Source organism: Xenopus laevis, chromosome 2S (assembly GCF_017654675.1).
Source record: "Xenopus laevis strain J_2021 chromosome 2S, Xenopus_laevis_v10.1, whole genome shotgun sequence".
Taxonomy (NCBI): domain Eukaryota; kingdom Metazoa; phylum Chordata; class Amphibia; order Anura; family Pipidae; genus Xenopus; species Xenopus laevis.
The window spans coordinates 67,264,245-67,278,567 of record NC_054374.1 but is presented as its reverse complement, the minus strand read 5'-3'; the positions used below and the strand labels follow the sequence as shown (position 1 = coordinate 67,278,567).

The 14,323-nt window shown below is 40.1% G+C and overlaps 1 protein-coding gene across 2 annotated transcripts in view; it reads right to left on the bottom strand.

Moving 5' to 3' along the window:
• rps6ka6.S (ribosomal protein S6 kinase A6 S homeolog) overlaps positions 1 to 14,323 on the bottom strand; it is a 91,059-nt gene that overhangs the window by 46,124 nt on the left and 30,612 nt on the right. Inside the window, exon 1 of one of the 2 annotated variants that reach the window (XM_041583085.1) lies at positions 238 to 283. The gene's annotated coding sequence lies outside the window, so the exon portion shown is untranslated. 2 annotated transcript variants of the gene reach the window in all.

Genomic DNA, 14,323 nt, shown 5'->3' with positions numbered 1-14,323 from the left:
GGCAAGTATAGGGCTTAATATGTTAAAATAAACCATTACATAGCTATAGCAAGATGTTGAACATACAAATGTAAAACAAATTTAGACACTTTACACTTTTCAGTTATGCAGTTTGCAAAGGTTAAACCCCCCCCTAAAAAAAAAATATATAACACTTCCTCTTTCTTGTCACCCTATAATTAAAATACATCACTAATGGATGATCTTCTTGCAGGTTTCTGTGGCCCACCTTCATACCTTGTACAAAAGGGAAAACTCTCTCTCTATCCAGGATATTTCTGGTTTTACCTGTCACAGGGAAAGAGGAGAGATTGTATAGGATGCAATGTGAATAAAAAACACAGGAGTGGAAGGGGTTGATCTTGAACTTTTAAACTTCTACAAAACCCCAGGGTTTGTTCTAGCCTTGTCCTATTCCTTTATAGACTTAAGACGGCCATACACAATAAGATCCGCTTGTTTAGTTAGGTCGCCAAAAGACCGAATCTTTCCCAATATGCCCACCAACGGCAGGGCAATATCAGGTTAATACAAACGTTCAGCCCTAGGGCCAAACGATCGGATTATATGAAGATAATGGACCCCGACAGGACGAGGACTGCATCAACTATCCAATGTGGTCCTCGATCACAGGTAAAATCAAACCTGCCTGATCAATATCAGGCCAATTTTTGGCCAGATATGGAGACCCATCAAGATGCCCCTACACACGGGTAGATAAACTGCTGAATCGGTCTTAAGGACAGATATTAGCATGTTTAATTTGTGCAAGGCCACCTTGAGGAATACTTGCTGCATTTGACTGTCTCTCTAATGCTAGTGGCAGAATTATAAACATTATCATACACACGTATATACATTAAACAAAATAGAAAACTGCATGTTTTCTTTAAAGTAATACTAGAATTAAGATTACAAACTGGACTGGTATTACCTAGTACTGTCAATACGAAATACAAAACAGTTTGTGAAATAAAGCACTGAACCATCCCTCTCAACTCATTTACTGCTAAGAAATAAAATGGTGACAACAAGTTTTTCTAGAAGTCTCAGCAGGCACTTATACTAAAGTCAGTATGCAGCATAAATGTCACAACTGTGATATCACTTCCCCCAGAACTTGCCTCTTTTATCCTGGTTTTGGTTCGGAAGATCTGCCTCAACATTTTCTCCCTGATCTTTGTAGCATTGCTGTCCACCCCGCAGGACACTAGAGCATCTTGTGTGTTTATGTCTGCCTAGAGCAGTTGGGAGTTCTTAAGCAAGAAGGAAGAAAACATGAAAAGAAATAGAGGAAATATTGCAATTTCCCTTTAAAAAAAAGCAGAAACCACAGTGCTGCGAGTGGCCATTTAGAAGAGTGATAGACAAGAGAGATATGTAGGGAACATTTAATGAAACCTTCGTTTGCAAAAGTGCTGTGTCGAAGGGCCTTTGAAAAGGAAGATAACTTTTTTTATATTTTGCTTTTTACTCTTCTTGTATAAAATGTTCAAAAAACATTATCATATGCAATTCTGCCCACAGTGCCTTTTTGATCAGATAATTTGTTTTTATTCATTTGAGTAGGATCTAATACACTGTTCCACATAAGAGAAAGCACTAAAAACACCTCCACAGAAACCGTGTGAAGCAGAAAACGCTGTTCACCCAAAAATAATAGAATAAAAAATTCTTAATACAATAGCTTCCCCTCTCAGATTTGATAGTACAGGTATGGGACCTGTTATCCAGATTGCTCAGGACCTGGTGCTTTCTGGATAATGGTTCTTTCAGTAATTTGGATCTTCATAACTTAATTCTACTAGAAATTCACGTAAATGAAATTAACTCAATAGGCTGGTTTTGCTTCCAATAAGGATTAATTACCTCTCAGTTTGGATCAAATACAAGGTACTGTTTTATCATTACAGAGAAAAAGGAAAACATTTTTAAAATTGTGGATTACAATGGAGTCTATTGGAGATGGCCTTTCCATAATTCGGGAACATTCTGAATAATGGGTTTCCGGATAACAGATTCCATACCTGTACTAATACAGTATATGTTTAAAAAAGCACTAATAGGTAAAAGCAGTGCCTATTGTGTTATGACTTACATACATAGATTATTTGGATAAAACAGAGTCTATGTGTCAAATTTACTAAGCGCCAAAAATGCGCTAGCGACGCTTTCGCCAGGCGAAGTTTCACTAGGGCCCCGCTAATTCACTAAAATCCGAAGTTGCGCTCAGGGAGGTGAAAGCTAGTGAAGTTGTGCTAGCGTTACTTCGTCAAGCAAAGCGAAGTTACGCTAGTGATGCCTAATTTGCATACGGCGCCAAGTTCAAGTACAATGGACGTATATGTAGCAGCAAATGCATTACACTACACAAGCTGGGAAAGCTTCATAAATAAAATAGAGTTGTTATATTGCCCTATACATGTGCCCACTGTATAGTTTAGGTGCCATATGTTAGGAAATGAAGGGGGGGGAAGGAGGGTACCCCCCATCACCCTTAAAAAAGTAAAAACCGCCAGTTTTTTGGGACTTCAAAAAAATCGTAACTTTCTTTGAAGCAAGTCCTACAAGTCTACTCTATTGCACTTTGCCTGGTCTGAGGTGGCGAAGGCAAGTCTGGCACAAGAGGTAACGTTCAGTAAAATCCGCAAGTTAGTGAATTAGCGTAGTTACGTCCCTTCGCAATAGCACAACTTCACCTGGCGTAAGGGTGCAAAGTAGCGCCCAGAGTAGGTCCACTTCGCTAGCGAATTTAAGAGAGTACCAGTTAGTAAATCGTCATAATGACGCCACGCTGGCGTTAGCCACTTTGCCCTTTAGTAAATTTGCCCCTATGGGAGATGGCCTTTCCATAATTCAGAGCTTTCTGGATAACGGGTTTCCGGATAAAAGATCCCATACCTGTACTCACTTTCACTGGCATAACTATAAAGAAAGCAGACCCCATGGTTGCCTGGGGGACAGGTCTGGTTCCTCTATAGTTAAGAATGGTAAAGAAATTGCCCTCCCAAGTTGCATTTTTACCGGCGGGCAGGGAGCGGCAAATACCGGTGGGTGGGAGTCTGGGTAAGAGTGGCCATGCGGGGGTGGGGACACGTAAGAGTGGCTGTGCAGGGGTGCCCTCTAAAGACTTTTTTTGCGGGGGCCCAGTGCTGCTGTTATGTTGCTGTTCTCTTTTTACAAACCAGGAAAAAAAACGATTATAACTTTTGTAATGCTTTTGCAACTGATCAATAGGAAGCCTCTTTAAAATATACTACACTGGATCTATAATATAACGTGCCAAATAAAAAAAAAAAAGTGGAAATAACATTTATAAAAAAAAAATCTAAATTTGTTTCATTTCTACATTGCAATGGAATATATTGGGAAATAATGTAATTCTAAAATCTTTAGATTTGTCAAACATTTCAACAGTGCTGGACTGAGAATAAAATAACATTCCAAGCTGAAGTCTGTTCAGTATCATCACGACACACAGCATGGGGGAAAAATTACCAGCAGCCAGCCAAATATTAGTGAGCTACTGTATGTCAAAAGGTACAATCCTAGCACTGAAAGTCAGAAAAGAACTTAGGAATATAGTATACAGAGCAAATATTGCGCTAGTGTTTAGAATACCTTTATTCATGCTACACTGGTTTGCTACTAAATGCAGCGTATTGAGAAAATGAAAGTAGTTAAAAGGAATATAAATTCTGAAACATCATGAAAGCAACTCTAAGTAACATTCCAGTATACATGAAATATATTTTCAATTATTTAAAAGATAAAACAGGTATGGGACCTGTTATCCAGAATGTTCCGGACCTGGGGGTTTCCGGATAACTGGTCTTTCGATAACTGTTCTTTCCATAGGTTTGGATCTCCATGCTTTAAATCTACTGAAAAATAATTTAAACATTAAATAAAGCCAATAGACTTGTTATGCCTGCAATATGGATTAATTATATTGTAGTTGGGATCTTTCTGTATAATGGGTTTCTGGATAACTGATCCCATACCTGTACTTAATTAATTTCAAAAGCAAACAGCGTAACTTTGGGGGCCTGGGACACCCACCCTATTTTGTGGGCATTGCAGGTTATCAGCAGTCCCCTCCCCCCCCCACTGAGGAAGCAGAACCTGCCCCCACCATGGCCAAGGGGTCTGCTTCCTGTGTAGTTACGCCACTGATTCCTTTTATTTCTTGTCCTTGCACAATTGGAGCCCCAATGGCTGTAGTTATATTAGGAGCAGTTCCCACCTCTCAACTATTACACTTGAATCATGGGGGAAATGCTGCATTTTGGGTAATAATAATGACAATTGCTTCTGAAATAGCACTTTGCACACTGCAGTGCAGTAAGTAAATGACCCATAATATCTATGGAGCTCACTACTGCAACATTGTTCCAAAATATATGTAGTGAGTAAGGAATAGCAATTAGGGATGCACCGAATCAAGGGTTTGGTTCGGGATTTGGCCAGGATTTGGGCCTTTTCAGCAGGATTCGGATTTGGCCGAATCCTTCTGTCTGCCCGAACCGAATCCTAATATGCATGTGCAAATTAGGGGTGGGGAGGGAAATCACGTGACTTTTTGTCACAAAACAAGGAAGTAAAAAATGTTTTCCCCTTTTCACCCCTAATTTGCATAAATTCGGTATTCGGCCGAATCTTTCGTGAAGGATTCGGGGGTTCGGCCGAATCCAAAATACTGGATTTGGTGCATCCCTAATAGCATTGTTTGACAGATTGATTATCTTGCAATAGCAAGTACTTTTACAAATAATTGGAAATGTTAACTAATGCATATTTTATCATTGCATAGAATTAGATATGCTTTCAAACAATTAATGAACACAGCCACAAGTGCAGCCATGCTAAAACAAGATGCAAATGTTGTGCTTTTAGATGCTTTGGAACCTTGAAGCTATTGCCTCCCTGAATGTAGCGCTAATACTTGGGTCCCCAGAGCAGATTGCATAAATAGGCACAGCAGACTAGCATCAAAAACATCACATTCAATCATAATTTTAAAGGATAAGTAAACCTTTAAAATAAGTGAATGTAAAATTGATGAGGGTGCTATTCTAAGCACTTGTCATTTACATTCATTATTTATTTTGTATTCCAAGATATTAAGGAATACATGTACTGATAATATGAATTAATTTTGTTACAACAGCTCCACCTGCTGGTCAGTTTACAACCAGTCTGACCCCCAAGTAGTCAAGGAAGTTGTCAGGAGAAAGAAAGAGGCTGCTCTGATGTTCTTCTGCTTAGAAGAAAATTAGAAACCTTTCCCAATCTTTCCTAAACAGAAGAAAACCAGATTAGGCCTCTTTCTTTCTCCTTACAACTTCCTTGACTACTTGGTGGTAAAGTCCAGCGTGAAACCAATTTCTAAGACCCAAACCCGACCCGCGACCCACATATTTACCCACTTTGAACTGCTACCCGACCCAGATCTGCAACTGCCTTATACGCAACCTGCCGACTACCATCAAACCGGAAGTGATGTTGCTGTAAACTGGAAGTGACATCATCAAACGTGGTCTATAGTAGAGGGACAGAAGCGTGCCGTGTGATGTAAGAGAGCAGTGCTGGAAGTCAGATGGGAGGGGGAGATAAGTGGAGGGAAAGCTGCAGGGAGAGAGCTGCAACAGGAAGAGACCCGCAACCCAACCCGAGTCCCACATCTATACCCGCACCTGAAAAGGCTACCCTCATTCCGCAGGGTACCCGATTTTTTCGGGTAACCTGCCGGTACCCTACACACTGCAGGACTCTACTTCGTGGTCAGACTGGTGGGAAACTGACCAGCAGGTGGTGCTGTTGGGAAAAAAAATCATTCATATTAACGGCACATGTATCCCTTTATATCTTGGAATAAAAAATAAATAATTTATGAATAACAAAAGTGCTTAGAATAACACTCTCATCAATTTGAGAGTTATTTTAAAGGTTTGCTTATCCTTTAAAGGGGTTGTTTACCTATAAATTAACTTTTAGTATTATGTAGAGACTGATATTCTGTGACAATTTGCATTTGTTTTTCATTTTTATTTCATGCTCACTTATTTATGCAGAGTAGTGCAGCGGAGCTCATAGGCGCCATCTTCCAGATCTTCTTCTGTAAGGGAACGCTGGCACTGAGTTTTCTGGCACATGCTAATTAAAAAGTTGCTTAGAATTGGCCATTGTATAATATACTAAAAGTTAACTTAAAGGTGAACCACCCCTTTAACTGTGAGGACATGTAGTTACAAAATCATGACTTTAAAAACGTTAGCTGCAACTTGCATCCAATATATTTCAAGACACACCTGCCTAAGCATTCATTTTGATGCAAAGGCCTCAACTGCGACAGACTCAGCTCCCAACATGGCTACAATTATGGAAAAAATGTATCATGGGTAAATTCAAAACCATTGTCAAAAACTTTGCACACTGCAATTGCTGTCATCAATTACCCCTTTTAACATTTGTGATTACAGTCTATTCAAGACTTTCATTAAAAAAAAAAACACAAAAAAAACCCCAATGGGCTAGAGGCTTTTATATTCTAAAGCACATTTATACACACATTTATATGTATCTAATACATAGGTACAAAAGCCACAATTTAGTAGCTACGGTAGTGGGGAGAGATCAGTGATGTAACTGTAAGGAGAGGAGCCCTCAAAGAAGGGGCCTGGTCAGGACATGTGCCCTGTTTCCCCACTATCCCCAGAACTGAACCCATCCCCTGCATTCAACTGCACTTTAAGAACAACAATAATCCTCTGCAAGATATTAGGCAGCAATAACCCAGTCTCTGGTGCTCTGTCCAGAGCTTATTAGTTTTCCAATGGGTTTTACTACCTTGCTTGAGTGTTCGGGTTTTAGCACATGGGCAGATTTAGTCGCCTAGCGACTAGTCGCCTGTTCTTCGGGGCGACAATCTCCCCGACTATGGGGCAAATTCACTAAGCGCCTGAAAATGTGCTAGCGATGGCTTTGCCACACTTTGCCACATGTAGTTTCGTCAGGGCTGCTCAAGTTCACTAAAATCCAAAGTTGTGCCCAGGGAGGCGAAAGGTAGAGAAGTTGCGCTAGCGTTAATTTGCCAAGCAAAGTAAAGTTAATTTGCATACGGCGCCAAGTTAAAGTACAATGGACGTATATGCGGCATAAACTACATTACACTACACAAGCCTGGGAAACATTCATTAAATAAAATAGATGTGTTATATTGCCCTACAGATGTGCCCACTGTATAGTTTAGGTGCCATATGTTAGGAAATGTCGGGGGAAGGAGGGTACCCCAAAAGATTTTTTTGATCTTTTTCAGCCTATCACCCTGATGCAAATGTAAAATACGCCAGTGTTTTTTGGGACTTAGAAAAAATTTCAGCTATTTTTGAAGATCCTCCTATCTACTCTGTTGCACTTTGCCTGGTCTGAGCTGGCGAAGTCAAGTCTGATGCAAGAGGTAACGTTCAGTAAAATGCGCGAATTAGTGAATTAGCGTAGTTCCATCCCATCACCAGAGTGCAACTTCGCCTGGTGTTAGGGTGCGAAGTAGTGCTAAAGTCTGTCTACTTAGTTAGCAAATTTACGCCAGCACCCGTTAGTAAATTGGCAAAGTGCCATAATGACGTCACGCTGGCGAATTTTCACTAGCGTTAGCCACTTCACCCTTTAGTAAATATCGCCTTAAATCTCCCTGAATCTGCCCGTGTGCTAAAACCCTTATTGAGAGGCAAGTTCAGGGGAAGAAAGTCTTCATCTACTTGTTTTGCTGTAATGCTGCTCCCAAAATCATTGACCAATTCTGGGAGTGAATAGAGGTGGAAGCAGACATCAGTGGAGTGTGCAGTGAATTACCAATACCTGGACACAAAAACTCCTATCATTATCATTGTTGTGCCTAATCTTCTGTTAAAACCTGATGGAACTTTCAATGAGTAAAAAACAGACATGACTTGTAATAAAAAAAACACAGTCTGCTCAAGTACAGAAACCCATAGCAACTGATACAGTGTTTGCTTTTAATCAGATAACCAGTAAAGCCTACATGCTGATGGCTGCTATAAATGACTAAAAGCAAACTTTGAACCTTTTATTTTATAACCCCTACAGATTCTTCCATAACTAATAGTGGTGTAGCATATTTATTTAATGCTTTCACACTTTAAAGGAAATGTAACACTGTAAAATGAAAGTGATACAGTATATACCTTGCTCTTCTTTAGAAACATTTCTATTTAGTTTATATAAAATTTGGCATAGCCATGGCTGCTAGCAGATAAACAGTATAGAACACAGTAAGTTCAGTTCTCACACAGGCAGATAAATCTGGCTTGTGTGTTACTCCTTCTACATAGAACTATTTTTTTTTAGTAATTCATATACAGGTATGGGATCCTTCATCCATAATCTTGTTATCCAGAAAGCTTTGAATTAATAAAAGGAAATCTCCCACAGAGTCAATTTAAACAAATAATTCTAATTTTTGAAATGATTTCCCTTCTCTTTAATGATACAGTAGATCAGTACCTTGTACTTGATCCTAACTAAGCTGCATGAATCCATATTGGTGGTAAAACAATCCTATTTGTTTATTTAATGCTTAAATCATTTTTAGCAGACCTAAGGTATGGTGATTCAAGGAAAGACCCCTTAAAGGGGACCTGTCACCCAGACAATAAAAAGCTTTATAATAAAACAAATTTTCAAACTGAACATGAAACCAAAATGATTTTTTTTTATTAAAACACCCATACCTGTTATAAACACATTTTGAAATCTCATCTGTTAATGATTTATTGCCTACCCACCTCTAGGCAATGGCTTTTATTTTGCATTTTGCACTTCCTAGATGTCATTGCACTCCCCACATTCCCCCTCCCTCCTTACCATCTAATTTTGTAACCAGTGTATGCACATTTGCATCGCCCCCCCCCATTCTGTCACATTAACAAGATTTTGGAATAATGCAAAGTTTGCCTTAATAACAATGTTTATAAAATGGCACCTGCCTTCTGCCTGTGACTATTAATTTCCAGGCTAAAGGGAACAAGATTTAAATAAATTATTTAATGGAAGTAAAGTTTATTTTGCATGACTAACATGACAAAATAAGATTTGTAATTATTTCTTAGGATGACATGCCTATACAGTGTAGATGATAAAAAAGAGCTTATAAATCTATATGAGATTAGGACTGAATTTGTCACTGGCTCAGAAGATCTTCTTAGACTCACAGAAATGTTCAGTTTTCTATACACATTATTTATTAGGCTAAAGGTACACTATGTGGATTACCCGTTATACCTGTAACAAATATTTGGGACACTTTATGTTTTTTAAACCTGTAGAGACCCCAATGTTTAGGAATGTTTTCTACAGGCAGTGCCCACCTAAGTAGTCCTTTAGTACACCCAGTCAGCTATGTCCCTTTTCCTGGGTCCATATTATTTCAAGGTTTGCCCACTAGGTGGCAGCATGTAAAAGTATAAAGATGTTTAGCCCCATGTGCTCAAGGTCTTTCCTGGGACCTCACCTCTCTGTGAGGTGTTACAGGCCAAGGTCTGCAGTTTGGTCAAAGTTAAAGAGTTATATAGGACTAGTAGTTTTTGTCATAGTTGCTCTAGGAGCAAGAGGCAGGCTCAGTGAAGATAGTGAGCAGCTTCCGCTCCAACGAGGAGAAAAAGTGTGGTTAGGATCCTGTGGTGTGTGAACCACTAGTGCAGGGATTCAGTGGGTGAGTTGAGGACCAGTGAGGGTGCCAAGATACAAGACCACAAGCTGCGTATCCCTGCGCACAAAGCTCTACTTCATGGGAGCATTTGGCCTAGGAGCGTGGTCACCTATTCTTGCTATGGATCCTGCTGTTATTATTCCGCTTGACATCAAAGTGCCTGTAACCTACTTCATTGCAACTGTTCACTGTAATAAACCAGTTATTTAGCTGCAAGAATAATCTCTGTGACTGGATCCTTTGCTGCACGGAACTACACCAGGTACCGGTGTACAGGTACATGTTGGTCATTGGCACAGTACAAGCAGCAGTAGTCCTGGTCACACACTGCAACAATACACAGCTAAAGCACACTCAAGGGTTGCACTACAAACCATTAAAAGAGTAGAGTTTGCACTAAATTTAAAACCTAGATAGCTACTAGCCCATCATGCTTGTCTCTAAGTGCTGTCCTTCTCTGCCAGGCACTGCATTTTCTACATGTCATACACCTAATCAAATCTTGTACTCACTCATACTCACAAGTCACTCAACAACTGCACCATGTTACCTTTGCTCTGTACATGATGCACTCTCCTCCTTAGTTGAAAACTTATTACACTCCTGCATCCAAAACATTTCACGTTCAGAACCAATGCTCTGGAATCTTTGCATCTGTACCCCACTACCCTGCATAGACCACCCTCCCAGCTCCCCCCTCAGCCTAGGTGTTATCCCCCGGTAAATGCCCCTACCTCTTCACTTACCCCTCGGTGCATATTCTGTGCAGCGGAGTTCACGGGTGCTATTTTCTTCTCTTCGGGAAGAGAACGGCGTAACGGCGCATGCTCAGTTAGAGCACTCTTCTGGATCGTGACAACTGCACATGTGCCGAAAGTGAAAATGCCAAAGGGCCGGAAGAAGATCCGAAGATTACCAAAAAGAAGAAGATGGCACCCGTGAACTCCGCTGCACAGAATCTGCATCGAGGGGTAAGTAAAGAGGTAGGGGAATTTAACGGGGGTAACACCTAGGCTGCGGGGGAGCAGGGAGGGGGGGTCTATGTAGGGTAGGGGTTTTTATAATTAAGGGGTTATTTTAATTTTACTTCATTGATATTTGCTGGCTAAAAAAAAAACAAAAAAAAACACTTGCTGCAAAGTAATCTTGAAGATGTGTTTGATCGGATATCAAAACAAAGTTTATAATAAAGGAGAGCTTTGACTAGACTTTATTTATCCATATTGACGTGTTGTACATAGGGTTGCCACCTGGCCGGTAAAAATGAAGGTTGATCCCAATGTTATCAATAGGGAAAAAAAGATAAATAGGCTGGTATTTTTTTCCGGAAAAGGTGGAAGCCCTAGTTGTACAGTATATGGTATCATCTCTGGTAATCCAAGTAACAATATAAATGATCTGTATCATTTTTTATGTTAGTACTTGTCTTTCTTGCTGCCTTTTTCCATTGAATCTGCTGTTCTTTCAGTGGCAGACTAGATTTCTGCATATTTATTTTTGAATAAATTTTGCTCATTTTAAAGGAGAAGGAAAGCTACGGAGGCATTTTATTGCCAATAGATTAGCTGCAATAGTGCAAGATAGAATGCTATATTTATTCTGTAGAATGTTTTACCATAAACAAAAAAGCTCTAGAAACTCTCTGTTTGTTTAGAATAGGAACTGCAGTATTAACGTGGTGTGACATCACTTCTTGCCTGAGTCTCTCCCTGCTCTGGACTCAGATTACAGCAGAGAAGGGGGGGGGGGAAGAGGAGCAAACTGAGCATGCTCTTGCCCAGGGCAATGAGGTTTAAGCTGAAGGCAGGAAGTCTGATATAGAAGCCCATGTGTACTCAATAGAAGGAAAGAAATGCAGTGTTTCTTTTGACAGGGGACTCAGAGCAGCACTACTTTGGGGGTTTGCTGGTATATTTAGATGGACCTTTCTGATAAGGCTTACTTAGTTTTAACCTTTCCTTCTCCTTTAAGGCCAAAAAGCATGTAGTAGAATGTAATCAGAGGCAACGTTCTCCTTGTTCCCCAGTAGTTGGTGCTCAAGTTCTACAGGACACTGGCTGCTTTTTACCCCTTAGAGAAAAACTGTACTAAACCTCCAAACTCCAACCAAAATGATGTCTTACAGCTTAATATGGTAGTTCAACTATGGCTCCCGCACACCCTTTGTAAATTAATGAAACGACACCTGGTGCACGAAGGTAGAGGATCGGCCGCCTCACAAACAGTCTAGCAGAAAGAATCCCGAAGGCACACAGGATAGATGCAAGCAAGCTGCCTTGCGTGTTTATTGCGAAGTGCAACGTTTCGGGGTCACACCCCTTCTCAAGCATGCTTGAGAAAGGAGCGTGACCCCGAAACGTTGCAGGCGTGACCCCGAAACGTTGCATTTCGCAATAAACACGCAAGGCAGCTTGCTTGCATCTATCCTGTGTGCCTTGGGATTCTTTCTGCTTACAGCTTAATCTGCCCATAAAATGTGTACAGACTACAGATCAACTCTCAGGAAAACAAATTGCTGCATGAAGTAAGAGGAGGCACTACAGTAAGTTAACAATGGCACCAGTTGCACAAGATTCATGTACAATTCATTCATGTGCTGCATGGCTTCCCACTGAGCATTAACAAGTTACTGTGTAAAGGCGGCCATACACTATAAGATCCGATCATTTGGTGACATCAGTAAACGAGCGGATCCTTTCCCCGTTATGCCACTAACGGCAGGGCTATATCGGTGGGTAATCTGAAAGTTCAGCCCTATGGCTGAACGATCGGATTACGATGAGCGCAATGGGCTCCGACGGGTCGGTCGAGAGAAAAATCAAACCTTCCCGATCGATATCATGTCCAGATATCAATCGGCAAGACCCGTCGGAAGCCTCCATACACGGGCAGATTAGCTGTCGAATTGGTCTAAACGACCGATATCGGCAGCATTATCTGCCCGTGTATGGCCACCTTTACCTGTATCACCCCAGGAGAAGGGGTCGTGATCAATTATGCAGCTTCAAAGTTATGGTGCAAGGTTAGTGCAAATCAGCTTCCCAGAAAGCTAAAGGGATTTTGAGTAAGTTCCTCTAAGGACAGCATCAATAGTATGAAAGGGCTGCAGTTTTTTTCAGAGTTCCGGACTCTCTGGCATTCCTTCATTTTGCTGATTACAGAGATCTTGTCAGTCACTCATGCTAGGATGGGTGCAGCCCAATCACTCAATAAGCTGCAACAGCTTATATTTGTATTATGTCTTCTAGACTGTTTTGAAAACTCCTGGAACTATAGAACGGAGACTGTAGCTACAAAATGGAATGCATAAATTACATAAAAATCACAAAACTAAAAATCAGACCCTACTTAGAAATCATTCATTGCCATTTTACCAGAACACATTATTTACCTTTGAACACTGCACAATATACAAGTGCTAAAATATTCTATAAAGTATTTCATAGTAAGTTAGGTTGAAAAAAGACACACGTCCATCAAGTTCAACCTTTTAAATCTATTTTAACCTGCTTAACTGCTAGTTGATCCAGAGGAAGACAAAAAACCCCATCTAATGGCCTCAGAGAGGGAAAATTCCCTGGATCAACATGTACTACAAACTTCTATATATATGTTATCTTCCATAACCCTGTATTCCCTCACTTGCTAAAAAGCCATCCAATCCCTTCTTAAAGCTATCTAATGTATCAGCCTGTACAACTGATTCAAGGAGAGAATTCCACGTCTTCATAACTCTCACTGTAAAAAAAAACCCCTTCCGAATATTTAGGCAGAACCTCCAGCTAAGACTTACTAGTAATTAAAGCATTATATATTATAAACATCATTATTAATTGCACTCATTGATGTACCTTTTTTCATCTGAACAATAGAACCTTCTGTAGATTAAGAAAATAAATCACAAACGCAAACGTATTTAACTTTTCACTCTTTAAAAAGACATTCCTCTTTAACCATCTACATCCTTGAGTCACCCAATACCCCAGGTTGGCTGAACATAATTTGAGACTGGAATGCACAGTGAGAACATTCCAGGCCCACCGAAAATGTAATTATTCCAGGGCCTAGGTCTACTAACTCCACTACATCCACGCCTACCTAAATATTTTTAAATGCCCAAACCTATAAAACGTTTTCAGCTGTAGTAGTGCACACAACGGAAACAGATGCAGCATCATACTGGTGCAGGTGTAAGACAATTTAATTTTTGCATTTATTATTGTTTTAATCATTCACTCACATGAGGGTATGGCAACTTCGCTCAGCAATCAACTTGCACAACATGCAATATTTTTTTAAATCTATGAATGGCTATAATTTGGAGCCTTCTTCTACAGACCACCTCAAATATGTATTAATTTCAGTAACACCTAAACACCTTGCCTGTGTAGTATTGCCATGCTTTAATAGTCTACGTTGCAACAGCATAAAGAGCATGTACTACAGCATAAATAGAAGGTTGGTGGGTTAAAACCCAGAAGCAGATAAACTTAAAAGCTATCACATTAATTCAGTCTTTAGTAACAGATCCACTCCTTTAAAATAATTGTTTATAATAAGTGCATATTTATAACAATTGTTCTTCCTGTGCCA